The 13,766-nt window shown below is 44.9% G+C and overlaps 1 long non-coding RNA gene across 3 annotated transcripts in view; it reads right to left on the bottom strand.

The window, feature by feature from the left end:
- LOC119449897 (uncharacterized) overlaps window positions 1-11,614 on the bottom strand; it is a 37,208-nt gene extending 25,594 nt beyond the window's left edge. The window contains exons 1-5 of one of the 3 annotated variants that reach the window (XR_005191285.2): window positions 11,432-11,614; window positions 10,154-10,356; window positions 7,793-7,950; window positions 7,274-7,371; window positions 6,166-6,288 (exon numbers count right to left, since the gene is read on the bottom strand). This is a non-coding gene — a long non-coding RNA (uncharacterized LOC119449897). Of the gene's footprint in view, window positions 1-6,165; window positions 6,289-7,273; window positions 7,372-7,792; window positions 7,951-10,153; window positions 10,357-11,431 lie in introns of those variants that run through there. The other 2 variants (XR_007467574.1, XR_007467573.1) reach the window with 2 other exon arrangements.
- Window positions 11,615-13,766: the final 2,152 nt, after the last annotated feature.

Raw genomic sequence — 13,766 nt, 5'->3', positions numbered from 1 at the left:
TACATGTACAACACGGTCAAGGGAAAGGAGTTATGGCAGAATGCTACAGACTTGGACCTTACGCTCGTCACTGATAAGTCTTTTCCGACCAGATTGGGAACATCTTCGTACAGGGACTCTACTCCGGATCTAACGTTCGTCAAGAATTTGTCCAAGGCGCAATGGATTAATGCTTCTGTTGATCTTGGCAGCGATCATTATATCCTTGCTGCACATTTTCAGACAACCCCCAAGAGGCAGGAGGAGTTCTTCACGGATTGGGATAAGTTCCGCAAGATAAGGAATGAGCGCCCACCTCCAATCATCAGACTGAGCCTTGAGGAGTGGATGGACCAGATCAGGGAAGATATCAAGAGTAACACTCACAACACATGCACGGACCTTCCTGTGGAAAACGTGGATAGTCGCCTCGCCCATCTACTAGATGCTAAGCAGTCACTCCTCAATCGATGGAAGGGCCAAAGGCTAGATCGCAGACTACGCAAAAAGATTGCTGAACTCAACAGAACCACCGAGGAGTACTGTCACACCCTCTCCGAGCAACAATGGGACGAGGTGTGCAACTCGGTTGATGGTCAAATGCGGAACGGTCGAAACTGGAATCGTTTAAAGCATCTTCTGGACGACACCAACACAAGGTTCAACCAGCAGCATGTGAGGGCAAAGCTTCTGCATACAGATAACCGAGCCAAGACCAGCGAGGAAGTCCTGAACAGCCTGGTGGAGAAGTACCTCCCCGTTGGTCCTCGGCAAGAGACATCGGTCGCCTACACATACTACCTTGGGCCACCCAAGGTAGTATGCCTACACATACTACCTTGGGCCACCCAAAAACAGCGAGCTCGACCGGGACATAACGCGTTCCGAGCTGACACGAGCGATCGCAAGACTCACTCGAAACACCACTCCTGGCAAGGACGGAATCACCAACAAGTTGCTACGTAACCTGGACGATTCAAGCATGCAGGCAATACTGGAACTCTTAAATGCACACTGGAGCAGAGGGACCTTACCCCCGGAATTCAAGCATGCGGAGATTACACTGATACCAAAGCCAGGAAAAACGCCCTGCCTGGAGAACCTAAGACCCATTTCGCTTACGTCTTGCCTCTGTATATTGATGGAACGTGTTATCTTATAGACAGGCTACAGACGCATCTCGAAGAACGTCAACTGATGCCGAACACGATGTTTGGTTTTCGGCCCAACTTGTCAACGCAAGACGTGCTTCTGCAGCTCAAAGAGGAAGTACTGACTGCAGCAACGCCGTGCTGCCCAAAAGCAATTCTCGCACTAGACCTAAAGGGAGCCTTTGACAACGTGGGGCACGAAGCCATACTATCCAATCTCAGTGACACGAATTGCGGCCGACGAACGTACAGCTACGTGAGGGCTTTTCTCAATGATGGCATAGCCACAATAGGGCTGGGAAATGTGAGGTCACAGCCAGGGGCGGATCCAGGTTTTTTCTGAGGGGGGGGGGGGGGGGGGTCAGCTTCTGTCAATGATGATGATGATAGTAGCTTTTCTTATTTACCGAAATTTACCGTTTTTCCTCACGATAAACCCGCGTTTTATACGGCTAAAGCAACACCTGTAGCCCTCCGTGGTGGCTCAGGCGTTGAGCGCGAGATCGGGGGATCAAATACCGGCCGCGGCGGCCGCATTTCGATGGAGGCGAAATGCAAAAACGCCCGTGTTCTTGCGTTGTAGTGCAGGTTAAAGAACCCCAGGTGGTCAAAATTAATCCGGAGCCTTCCACTACGGCGTGCCTGATAATCAGAACTGGTTTTGGCACGTAAAACCCCAGAAAGAGGAAGACCTGTAGCGAAGCCAGGTATCGGTTTCTCCGAGCTTATAGGAAAAGGACGTTACCCAATACAGCCATGTGCTTGGCGGCTGTGCCTGATAATACAGGGTGTTAAAAACTAAGCTTTATGGTTTTCTTAAAGTTAGGCACTGGGAGGCATGCGAAGACCACCTGTGCAAATAAGTTATGTGGCTAAGGGGGCACAAAGTGAGATGATAATTATCGCTGTGAGCAGCCCAATTAACTAAAATTGAACAATTATTTTTGTTGACTACAGTAAGTGGGTATGTTTGTATTGAAAACTTAGAGACAGTAGAGTTTCTACACAGTATCAGTCGGAAGAATTATTCTAGCGTGTCCGTGCTCCGAGATATCAGACTCCAAATTTCAATTGTCTTACTGCGCAGAATAATCGAGAATAAAGACGCGACAATTCTCATGAATTCCCGTGAATGATCATGAAGCTCAGTGACCACTTCTGTGGAGGGATGGCGGTGCCATCTTCTCTCTTGAGTCGTGGTGGTGTGTTGACTAGAGGAACGTTCTTGAATACGGGCGTAACGGTCCGCTCCAACGCAGCAACCAATACGCGGGTTGTTTACGATATGCGAATCACCGCGTATGAAGACTCACGATGCCACCTACAAGAATAACGATGTGGCGTAGTAGGCGAGAGCGCGAGCCAGCGTCTTCATGTTTTGTTTCCCACGCGACGTCATCCTTTTACACAAGGGGGGCATCTGCTCCCATTTCTCTAACCACGCGACGCCATCCTAGGCCCGCGCGCTGGCGTTGGCCGCTGACGTCACGCTCCCCCACTTCGCAGTCGCGGCTCGAGGCTTCGCCCCGCTCCGCGAGAACGCCCACTCAGATAAATGGATCCGGTGGGCTTGAGCCTCCTATTCTTAATGTACGACAATGAAACTGCGAAGTTACACTGAAAAACTTGTAGCGTACGAACAGTACTGTGCTCGTACTGGATATTGTCAACGTGTAACTGTGATCACAATGAGTGCTGCAGTTAAAAAAAGTTGCCTATGCGTAGTTCTTAGTTTAGCTGTTAGTTATTATTTATATATGAACACTTCAGCGATAGATCTCTTTCACTAAGCAGGTTGGTCGCGGAACCGATGACAGCCAATGAGGCAACCGTTGACACCTCAAGGGGAAACTAAGTTAATCAGGCGCGAAGGCGCTCGAGCGGACCTCGGCGTGTTTGGCAAAAGGGACGTCCCCTCGTTCATTCGACGCCACCGACGAGACGAGTAAGGCACGGCAGGCGCCAAGAGGTCCAAGGTGTTCATGAGAAAAAATAACTACGGCAACTTCGCGACACCACACTCCTACGGAATACAACTAAGCTTGTGAGCGAGCTAGCTTTACTTCTACATGGCTGATACCACTGGTACTCGCGAAAAATACTTTTGAAGAATGCTGGTGGCCATATTTTTTTTTTTGAGACAGGGTCATCCCCCTGTCAGCGAGGGGGCGATGCAGAAATCTGAGGGGGGGGGGGGGGGTCAGGACATCCGGACATCCCCCCTGGATCCGCGCCTGGTCACAGCGAATAGACACACCTAACAGAGGAATGCCACAAGGAGCAGTGCTGTCACCGACACTTTTCAATGTGGCCATGATGAAACTCCCAGCCCAACTCGAGAAAATACCGGGGATCAGACATGCCTTGTATGCAGACGACATCACGATATGGACGGTCGGAGGGTCCATAGGAGAACAACAAGAGGCATTACAGGAGGCAGTAGACGTCGTAGCAAGTTATGCGGAGACATGCAGACTGCAATGCGTGCCGGAGAAGTCGGAGCTCCTCATAATCGAGAAGCGCTCACGAGGACGATCAACAGCCCCGGCACCAACCATCCACCTGCGAATAGGTCCTAGAGAGATTACCAAGATAGACAGACTTCGGATCCTCGGCTTACACTTGCAAAAGGACGGGGGCGGAGGATACGCCATACAGAAGCTACAACACACGACCACGCAGATCTTGCGCATGATTCAACGAATTACTAGCAGGAAGAGGGGACTCAGGGAACAGGACCTTATTCGATTAGTGCAGGCTCTGATTGTGAGCCACATTGCGTACTCGGCACCCTATTTAAATTTAAGGAACGCGGAAGTGGAGGTACTCGACCGGCTGATACGCAAGGCGTATAAGCAAGCGCTCGGACTCCCACCCCCCAGTAAACCACGAATGTCCCTAAGATGTCTATAGGATGCTAGGTTTTGGACGTTCAAGACATCCAATGGATATCCATCATTCTCCCAATGACATTCCACGGATGTACTATAGATAATCTAAAATGCATCCAGATCACAAACCTGGTATGTTATATGGATGTTCAGGCTGGATGTTATGTACATCTGAAAGATATCTATTCATGAAACACTGACATCCATAAGATGTCCACAGGAGTTTTAAAACCACTGTTCGCGGCTCCCCCCAAAATTATAGAAAGGCCCGTAAAAATGTGTTCTCTTAGTACTGCACATTACCAGTGGCTGGCTGAGTGTTTATGAAATTGTTGCGATATGAAAGTACGAAACCACTAAAGTGTATTTGTTTGTATCCAAGTTAACAGAACACCATGAGTAAACGAATCGGAGATACACTGCAATAATGTTCTAAACATGCTGGCATAGAAGCAGTGCCATTGCACTGCCTGGTACGCTAAAAGCACAACACAGATCTTACTTTTTTTTTCTTTTATTCAAGGACCAGTGCAAGGCTATCACACATGGTAATGTGTCAAACATACATGATGAGACATTATGAGATCTGCTGACACAAGATACCAGATTCTTGCTTACATTCACAACTAAGCACTTTAGTAACATTATTAAAATTTAGCTCTTGCTATTATTATTAAGAGTACAGGCTAACCATAACAGGCACTTGTCATGACTAGGTTATGTGAAGAAGTAACTCGCTTCTCAATGTTTAACATTTTGTTGCAGAAAATGAATGCAATGAAACACTACAAAATGTTTCTACAAGTATAACCACAAGAGACAGTACTTTAGGAATGGCTAAATGACGAGAGGATAAAGTGTGATACAGCAGCCATGCAATATCACAAAAAAAGAACACGTATGCAGACGAATGCAAAGTAGACTAGAATAAAAATGAAAATTTCCGGAGTTAAGCACTGTTGACCATGACTTCACCTTAACGGGCACTTTTTATGACTAGGCTGAAGCTAAAGATATTGCACAATATCAAAAGATATCACAAGTATGAAAAAACTGACTAAACAAGTAAAAGGAAGAAATTATTCTAAAGCAACAATGCAATGTGACAAAAAAGACCAAATACACAAGCTTGGTTGCTAGGCAATTAGATTAGAATAAACATGGAACATTCTAGAACACTAATTAAAAAGTCCACCAGCTGACAGTACTTTCAGATAGTGGAACATTAATTCTGTGTTGATTAAAAACCTCAAAATGGTTCCCATCGCGAGCTGACTAGCTACATATATTTTTTAATAGGTGCCACCACAAGAACATCCATAACGAGACCTTTAAAACATCTCCCATCCCAGCTCCTACAAAGGTAGCTTTCGCGCACACATTATTGTAAACTTTATCAATATAATGGTCACATCATGGAAAGCACTGTTAGATGTTTTCAAATATGCTCAGACACTACAAAAACCACAGCAGTGCAACACCTGCTGCTAAGATAGGTATTCCAAAGCAGAAGAGCAAGAAAAAGAGTGGCACTGTACCAGCTTAAAAAAGTCAACTGCAAGTAACATTCACTAAATAAAACATATGCTCTTCTTGCATTCAGGGCACCATAATTTTTGCGCAGCTGAAGTGAAAAAAGTGCTTAAGGTGCAGTAAAATAGTGAGTACTTCAGCAGTGCATGCAAAATGTGCCAGCTAATGCGAAGCAAGTTAAAAGAAGTAAAGCCTTCAGTAAAGTAAAAACAAACCCTCTCCCAAAGCAACCTGCCGAAGAAGCTCACGCCCAACGTATGTTCATGCTGTGGCAGGGGTTGGCTGGATGGATCACTGGTCTAGTAGTCGCTGGCTGGATCACTGGTCTGGTCGCTGGCTGGGTCACGGGTCATGTCGCTGGCTGGGTCACGGGTCATGTCGCTGGCTGGGTCACGGGTCATGTCGCTGGCTGGGTCACGGGTCTAGTCACTGGCTGGGTCACGGGTCTAGTCACTGGCTGGGTCACGGGTCTAGTCACTGGCTGGGTCACAGGTCTAGTCACTGGCTGGGTCACAGGTCTAGTCACTGGCTGGGTCACAGGTCTAGTCACTGGCTGGGACACGGGTCTAGTCACTGGCTGGGACACGGTCTAGTCGCTGGCTGGGACACAGGTCTAGTCGCTGGCTGGGACATGGGTCTAGTCACTGGCTGAATCACATGTCTAGTCAATGGCTAAATCACGTCTAGTCACTGGTTGGATCACTAGCTGGCAGGCTGGAAGGATGGCTGGCTGACTGCAAGTAGAAAAGAAAAAAAAAAAACGGCATTGCTGCAGTTCTTACAGTTGCAAACATAAGAACATTAGGCATTTATTAACAGGATCATCGAAGTGATTCCCATGAAAAATAAAAATGCATGTGGCTTTTGTGTTTCTGAGATACAGGACATGGATAAAACTTCCCATGGCATCGACAGAATGATGAAGTTTAATGTCACACAGCAACATATACAATTATGAGGGTTGGCACAGTAGGCTCCAGATTACTTTTAGCCACCTCGCGTTCTTGTACAGACGTGTTTTCTACTTGCAAAGGAAAAAGCTGCTATGAGAAGCTCATCACAATAACTTTTTTATGCTTAAGCATAAAGGGACCCTAAAAAACACCCAGTCAGCTTGAACTGACAAATAACTCTAATAACTCTGTTAGTTTTACGGTAAGAAGTTGATTATTAGAAATGAGGACAAAATGTGAAAGCTCCGCTTTTTTAAATTTTACGCTGAAACTGTTAGCTGTGCTACATTACGTTGACATCGTATTTGTGCCATTGTAGCCCAGTAAAATTTCTTTAAGCTTGTGAAGTTCAGTCTTCCTCTTTTTTCTACTAGAAATTTGTCCACCTTTACCCACAAAATTTTGTTAGGCCAAAAGCAAATGCTGTAAACATTCATAAGACCATGGTGGCATTGCCTCTTGTCTCGTTGTTGCACCTTTTCTAGTTTATCAAGCATTTTCCCATATCATGAGTGTTTTTTTTGTGTTGTAAATAGGTAGCTTACTAGCACACCTCAAATTATTTCTTTTTAGCGCTCCATTAAGCTACAACACCAAGTGCACTGTCAAACATTTGTGTGCTTGTGGTTCTGGCGTGAACTGCTGCAAGGACTCAGTAAATCTTATCAATAACAACAGGCATCAAATTTCTGCAATATTGTTCACACTGGTAAAATAAATAACATAGCTTTCTGTAAAAAATACTAACGAGAATGCTCCTAATTACCTTTTCCGATGCACATCTTGCCGGGGCATGACGAAGCCAGTCTTTGGTTGCACTTTCCACTACAAAATTGTCACATTTATGGGTGACCTTTACAGCATCTGCAATTAAAAAGCATGGACAAAACACAAAGTAACACAAGCTTGCCTGTTGTGCATTGACAAGCTTCACAAGACTAGCAATATTTAAAATGCCAAAAATTCAATTTGCCACATCCTTTGTTAAAATGCCTGCATGACAAGCGAATGATGATGATATGGGGTTTTATGGCGCAAGGGCCAGAGATGGTCAAAGAGCGCCAAAAAATGGTGTGGGGAAGTTGATGATACAGTGGATGACAAGTAGATGTTGCGGGCTGTATAGAGGCCTAAAATATTCCATGTAAGGTACGTAAACTATACAAGTATTAAAATAATGTCGAGAGTGAGTGATGTCAGCAATGACCATAAAATATATTCTAAAAGGAAATAACATGAAAAGACAAGCGAATTCTATGTTATGTAAGGTCATATATATACATACCAACAATGCACTTTGAGAGAAGCAGACAGTCAGTCATTCTTCCCCTTTCGTCCGTGCCATGAGAATGTTTATGCAAGTTTGTCTGACAGCACACTTCTCAAAACCCTGCGCGTGCAAGACTCTGGGCTTGGACCCCCAATGTTTGCAAGCTGTTGAACCTGCAGAATTCAAAGTTACTAAAAATCAAGTGCATGAAAAATGTCGATGCATGATCAAGTGTATCTCTATAAGTTAGACCCAAACAAACATGAGATATTGAGGTAATCTGTTCAAAAGTTCAAGGAAGCAATATCTGGAATTTTCAGATGTAGTCAGGTAAGCTGAATTAATCAAGAGCAAACAAAAAGTAGCCCAAGATTACTGCACTATTACCAAAACTTGCCTTTTACTGGTATCTAAAACTGGACGAAAAGGTAAAGCATCGAAATTGAAATTTTTAGTGTTACTCCTGAGCCATATAAGAAAACAAGCACAAATTTCACCAGAAACTTCAGAAAAAGAAAATGTTTATGTCGTCTTATTGAGTCATGCAAGGGCTATTTCAGATGTGAGCTATGTTCTCTTAGAAATGTGCTTCAGCTAAACAGTATGTTTTATATCCAAGTGTTACGTTAATCTGCTGCCAATGACAAACAATGTCATGCATGTATCTGAACTTCAACATGGCCAGTAGAAAGTTGCCCTGCAAGAAAACATTTCAGTTTTTGAGTCCTGTAAGGGTGCCCCACGTTGAGTACAGTGCTGCATGTCCTGTTCCAAGTTTATATTGCATAAAAATGTAAAATGGCTTTCGTGACAGCTGCTTACATAATGAGGTTTTTGCATGGCAAAAAGGTGACGTCAGAAGAGATACAACAGCAGGCACTAGTATCAAAGTATTAAAGTGTCTGGATTTTATAGACCATGGTGTAGAAGTATCACAGTAGGCCAATGCAATACGCATGACAATGCTGGCTGGCTCATTACAGCAATAGTGACAAAAGGCTCCGATGAATTAAAAAAAAAAGGTGATTCTCAATTTCCAAGTTTTCCTGTTTCCAGATATCAACTACGCTTTCAAGCAGCTAAGACTGGGGTGATATCTTAGATGCAGTCTCTGGCAGCAGAATAGCACGACTTCAGCATAAAATAGCCTAGCAGGTGCTGCACTACGACAAATTCCTGCAAAACTATGGTTCATGTCTGATAGAATGGCCTATGCATCACTGTATCTGGCTACATAAACATTTTAATGGGATTAGGATTATTAGCACACTTCACGGTGTTTCTGAGGGCTACATATTTGCCCGCCAATTTGGGTCACTGGGTAGTTCATGGTCTAATGGCGAGCATCGAGCTGCTGTCCCATCCTCAGGCCAACTTGTGTCAGAGATTTGTGACATTTCGTAGGCGACGCTGATCAGTTAGCTCGGTTCACACTAACTTGTGTCACTGGGATATGTCACTGTTTATGTGCTGCCCTTCAATGAACATCCTTCATCCTAACTTATGTCACTGGGTATATGAAAGTATGTGCCACGTGTGAACGAACCTCTTATGTCAAATTTGGTCACTGCATATGTGAATTGGGTATGTGCCGCTTTTAAATAAACCTCTTTGACACCAACTTGGGTCACTGGGATGCGCGATGGTTTATGTGCCAGTCTTCCATAATAAACCTGTTTTGCACCAACCTGAGTCACTAGGTATGAGTCCTTCAAACTGTTACAGCACATATACACGCAGGAAAAAAAAAAACAGTTCAACACGTGATCTGTTTAACAGCAGTAACAGTTTGAAGAACGGGTCACCAACTAGCCCGCAAGGAAGCGTTATTAGGTATGCATTGCTTGGTAAATGGCACCCTTCAATTAAGCTATTTGACACCAACTTGGGTCACTGGTTATATTAACTGGGTTATGTGCCGGTCTTCAATTAAACTTTTTGGTGCCAACTTGGGTCATTGGATGTGCCACTGGGTACTTGCCACTCCTCAATGGAAAAAAATTAAAATTTGTCTGGTGCTTGGCAAAACGAAACCCGCGTCGTATTTCTCCACAATCTTGTTAAAATATATGTTCACACACGTGCCACACAGGGACATTACGGCAGCACTATGTGGTGCTGCATGTCCAGAGGGAAGCGTTAAAGAGGAACCCGGCAGTGGCATAGTGTTGATACATTTCTTCAGTGCTAATCACAGTAAAGTCGACACTCATCATAAATTGGTTTCTCCCAGAATTTTTCATTGATGATCATGCCTGCCTTAAAATGCATTCGGAACTTTCGTTTTGGACAACACTCGTAATAAATTTACTTTTCATGTGCAAAAGACATGGAAGGTCAGACAAGGTAGCCTTTGGAAGCAGAGCAAGATCTTACCACAGCCTCCCTGACTGGTCCAGTTAGCGTTTGGTCGAATTTCTTCAGTTCGTCATAGCTGTCAAACTGGCCCACAACAACTTGAGGAGCGTTGTCAGACTGTTTCACAGTGCACCGGGTTGTCAACGCTGTTAGCAACTCGCCTTGCTGCTGCTGAACAATCCTGAGTACGGAGAGCCGTGTCAGCACCTCACGCTGAAATTCTGCACATAAATGTATGAAAGGTGCAAATGTCATGTGCTGGCAATTGTAATTCAAGTACCATAACAGAATTCCGCAAATGCAATGTTGCAAATAATGCAAAAACCAAAACTCTGGAAGCACTTTTATCAAGAATGTATTTAGATTATTAAGGCATTCGTGTGCTATTAACATGCAACTTTGGTATAGATAACATTGCAGAAACTTACAGTCCAATACAATTGCCGTTTTTGCCATAAATTATTCTCACCTCCAATAACCTCTATACCATGTCCTTTGGTTCTAGCGTCCTTTGGAAGTGTGGAAAAACAGATATGAGTTTTCAAAAGAACCAGTAGAGCTGGAGACATTGATGAGTAATGTTGTTGACAACAGCCCATCTTGCCAACTCCGAGGGAAAATTGTCACTCGCATTAGAGCTTCCCTTCTCAGCATGCCAAACCGAATTTTCGTGAGTGCCTGGCTGCGGACCGTCAGTCATTGGATCACTTTCGGACCAAATTCTGACCCTTAGCTCGTGCTCAACATCACTGCTATCAACGGGGCTCTGAATTTCAGAAACGCACTGCAAGACACAATGTGCATTTTGCTGGGAAGGCGAAACGCTTTCACTGCTAAAGGGGAAATTCGAGCTGCGAACAGGGGACAGTTCACGAGCACTTTGCTGAGAAGATGAACGGCTTTTACAGCCAGTGAGTGAATTAGAGCTGTGAACAGTTATTTCTTGAATGCATTCTTCATTGCAAGCAGTCCCAACTGAAATTTCAGCTGAATGCTCCTTCACTGCAAGATTCAAGCTTGAAGATCTTTCCAAAATTGCCGCGACTTCGAGACGAGCTCTGTTGCGAACATGGCGCTTTGTCCAGCTGAGCTTCGGCATGCTGTAGAAAACAATAACCAAACGCAAAATTAAACAATGCTAATGAAGGCTACCATCACGAAAATGAAATCACAAATTCTAGCGCTGAGCTTTTCAAAGTTGCTGCACCATTAATGCCGTTACGAACTCTATGGTTACGGAATCATGATGGCGAACCTCAACCCCAATTCAGTCTAAGAAGCGTCAGCTCAATTTACCTTTACGTTGCGCAGAACAGGATGAAGGCTCTCGAAGCTTGTGTCTTTCGGGCTCACAAGAAACTATTAAAGAAAATAAACACGGCTCTGAAAACGGTGACCCGGGCGGCTCGGAACAGAGCAGCACCACAGACCAAAAGCTGTAATAAAATGCGCGCGAACGAGCGGCAAGCGGCTACGAGCGGTAAATGGTGCTGGCGATGACAATGGCGGCGTCCCAACTTGTACAAGCACGAAGTTGATGTAAATTTTCTAACACAGTCACAACTTTATTTTTAAGGTCTACATGCACATGTATATTTCACTTTTTTATAAAATGACTTTAAAGAGCAGGCTGTTTTTTTTTTTGCTTTGTTTTGCTAGTGATGATGTGTTGATGAAACCGAAACTAGGCAGATGTGATGCCGAAACCGCGTTTTCTTCCATGGGGCATCCACATGACTCAAATTAGTTCAATAACGCACTTGAGCCAGGCGGAGGGTCTACTAGAATGAGGATATATCATACATGCTGCACTCCTGCACACCTGCGTGCGCACGTGACGAATGTGTGCACACGATGTATCTGTGCTTGGTGAGTGGGCGTGCTAGCACGTCCGTTGCATCGGTCGCGCAGAGTGTGCTGCGACCCTAATCGACGTCCATGCAAAACTGTTGAAAAATTACAGTGACGTTCACTTCGCAAACGCGAGTTACGCGCAAGCGTAGGGACGCCTCGAACGTGCACCGCGGCGTCGAAGCACCAATGGAAATGGCGCGAACGGGTTCGTGGACGCTACATTGATCTCGACGGTGCGACGCCTTGTGGTGGTGGCGCTTGTGTAACATCAGCAACAGCTTCTCTGTATACATCCACTTTCACAGGGTGGAATGGAGGAGGAAATTTTTCTGACTACGCTTCGAGGTGGTCACTTAACCATCCTATACCTAGTCGTTTTCCATCCATTGTGTTTATTGTTCGCGTTCATTCCTGCGTTGCTTAGCTAATACGGTTTACCAAATATGGATGTCAGCAGTGTTACTGTTGGAACTAGTTCTAACTATTGAAACACGGTAGTTCTTTCTTTCTCTCTTACGTAGAAAAGGCGTGCCGTTCGTTGACTGCAATAAGTACCGTGTACGCAGATGGTATTTATTGCAGTCAACAAAAGACACTTGCGGTGTGGTACAAAGAGACAAGTGAGCTAATGAAAATCTTTCCCGCATGTTATGCAGCTCGAAGTACGTGCAGCGAGGAAATGAGACGTGCTACTATTGCGCATGCTTGGTGGAAGACATTATTGAATATATCCAGTGATTTTAAGAAAGGAATGGAAGGAAAGAGGAATGGGGAACGCGGGCCGCCGGACTACAACCTCTTATTGCAAGCACTGAGATACTATGCGCGATGGTGAACAGGTAGATTTCTTTTGCTTGAGCAGGAAGATTGTTCATGTTAGGGGTAATAAAGCTGAAGAACTTTTAGGAAGGAATACCAGTGCATGGGCAGTTTCCGCACGTCAACGCAATGTAAATGGCATAAACGCGTTGTAAAGCGCTTGCGCAAATGCATTTATCAGAGGAAATGTGGGTGCCCCCTCTGCGATCTACATCTCTTTCGCTTTCAAAAGCGAAGTGTCCTGTAATTTTTCTTCCTTCTTTTTTTCACCAAAGGCGATGGAAATACACCCAAAGCGCTGATTCCCACCATCTGCTTCCTCGAATAACGGTGAAAGTCGCCCACCCTATATACGCGATATAGTGCCGCTGCCTCTTTCAAACGCGCCCCCGCTTTTGCCAAGGTATATGCAGTTTACATAATGCAATTGACCAGACGCATGCAGCTCTGTGCTACCGAATTTAACCGATGCCGCAAGGTCACCATTACTTTTCGGAAATTGGCACGCGAGTTTCCAAAGGTCTCAACCTGTTGACGCGCTGGTCTGGGTAGATCGCCGTGAGACGCCGCTGCAACGCGTGGCACAAAAACGCACCGGAGCAAATATGCGTCACAGGATGAGACATATGTCTGCTGCAAAAAAAGCCGGGAACTGACCGGGCACATCGTAATAGAACGCCAAGATATTCACCAAACCGAGACCCGCGGAGTTGGTGTCCACCTTCCAGAAGCGTTAGGATTCAACGAAGATGGCAGGATTAACTGGTCAGCGGTAGAGATAAGTAAGAGACGATTAAAATAGTGGCAGAAAAAAGCAGCGAAGAGATTGATAGAACCTGAGTCATTGCAAGCGTAGGAAATGGTACAATATAGGGATACACGCTTTAAATGCAAAATTAAGATGGAGATCAGATAGGCAACAGGCTAGATAGTGATAGATGTAGCAAAACCTGATTAA

The sequence above is a fragment of the Dermacentor silvarum genome, chromosome 1, assembly GCF_013339745.2.
Source record: "Dermacentor silvarum isolate Dsil-2018 chromosome 1, BIME_Dsil_1.4, whole genome shotgun sequence".
In the NCBI taxonomy this organism is placed as follows: Eukaryota; Metazoa; Arthropoda; class Arachnida; order Ixodida; family Ixodidae; genus Dermacentor; species Dermacentor silvarum.
This window is presented reverse-complemented; position numbering and strand designations above follow the sequence as displayed.